Here is a 1,921-nt window from a genome sequence, read left to right on the forward strand (position 1 = left end):
CGGGAAGAGCCGCCGCCGCCGCCTCCTCCTTCCCCTGCGGCCATGCCCGCGGGGCCGTGTCGGCTCCTCCGGCCACATCTGCCCCACGGCGCTGCCCTCGGGGCCAGTTTAGCTCCCCTTCCCCTCGCAGCGCTGCCCGCAGGGCCATGTCCTCCCCTGCAGCCCCATCTGCCCCACGGCGCTGCCCGCGGGCCATGTTGGCTCCCTCCTATACGCTGCTCGCGGGGCCATGTCGGCTCCTCCAGCCCCATCTGCCCCACGGCGCTGCCCGCGGGCCATGTTGGCTCCCTCCTATACCCCTACCCTCGCAGCGCTGCTCGCGGGGCCATGTCGGCTCCTCCAGCCCCATCTGCCCCACGGCGCTGCCCGCGGGGCCATGTTGGCTCCCCTTCCCCTCACGGCGCTGCCCGTGGGCCATGACCGTCAGGGCCCGCTGCCCCCTCCTGTCACTGCCCGGCCGGTGTCGCAGAGTCCTTCAGCCCCTGCCCGCTCAGGGCCTGCAGGAGAACAGGAAGATAAAAGAAAAAAAGAAAAAGAAAAAGAAAAAGCACCGCTGCTGGTGCAAGAGCGCTGATTCTCATGCCCAAGAGGTGCTTCCCGAGGTCTACAAGCAGTAATAAAGCCCCGACTGCCAATGTTACCTCGGTACAAAAGGAAGCCTTTTGAAGAAGTAAAAATGAACCCCCTTGCCTTTCTGGAGCTCACAAGAGGACACATCTGCTCCCCTTCCTTCCCCAGCTGACCTCTCTGTGCACCAAGCGTGCTCAGAAGACCTTAATCCGCATTCTTTTTTTCCAAATCTTTCCTTAGGGCTCACTTTTTTTTTTTTTTTTTTTTAAATTAATTTCCCACCACTAATTTCCATCCTGGCACTATGTCTTCACTATATTGAATTAAAAAGAAAAGCAGGATAAATATTAAACCAAATGGCAGCAGCAATCAGTTTATGCTCTCCCTGCCCCCTGCTGCTGAGCCTTCCTATCTTCCTTCTTAGCACAGCCTGCTGCTGCTCCCTGTTATGTCTAATTGAGACTAAGCTCCTTGARGGAGGACTTTGTCATCTGTATGTCTGCCAGGCGCCCTGCTAGCCATTGGAAGAATGATTCAGTGCAAATTTCACTGATTTAACCGCAATTTAGATCAGATCAGGTCCCGACACAAAAGGTAGGCAACGTTTTTTACTGGGAGAAGGGAGCAGAAAGAAACTTATGMCAAAATAAAGTACTTCAATAAATACATCAACCACTGAACTGCTGTTCATCCTCACCATTCCCGATGCCTATTAGTACTTCAAGGTTCAATAAGCAAACCTTACTGTACTTAAAATTATTCAGTACAATATTATATAATAATGCTAAAATGCTCAGACTGGTAAGAATATTTTCATAACTACTGAATAAATAATACAATTMTAAAAGTGGCTCCATGTGTATAAAATGTTATAGTACACTCACAAACWCATAGAACTAAAAAGAAGGAAAACAGGATGCCCCAAAGCCTGTAAGATTTTCTGGAGTAAATAATAAGCTGGGACTGATACCAGTGTATTATTTAATGGAGCTAATTATTTAAAACAAATACTTAAAGATGCTGCATGACACAAAGCTATTTTGTTCTGAGCAAAGTTCAAGGCACTTCAGCTTTGCTTAAAATTTGGAAGGTTGAAAATTTTTCKCCCGTATTTTCTATAAAGCAAACATAGGTAAAGCAGATACAGATTCATTTTGCCTTATCAATACTTATTCAGAGGTCCCTTCCACCCTTAAGGATTCTGCGATTCCATAATTCTATGATTTTGTTCCTGTTYTTCTTCTTTAGATGAATCAACTGATATAAGTCCTCTTGCTAAAGCATGCATGAAATATCTTCTTGTTTATGTGTGTAATTTCTGAGCCATGTATTTCTCCCCTTATTTTATTTA

This window comes from Nothoprocta perdicaria, unplaced genomic scaffold, assembly GCF_003342845.1.
Source record: "Nothoprocta perdicaria isolate Ctin4 unplaced genomic scaffold, notPer1 scaffold_91, whole genome shotgun sequence".
Taxonomy (NCBI): Eukaryota; Metazoa; Chordata; class Aves; order Tinamiformes; family Tinamidae; genus Nothoprocta; species Nothoprocta perdicaria.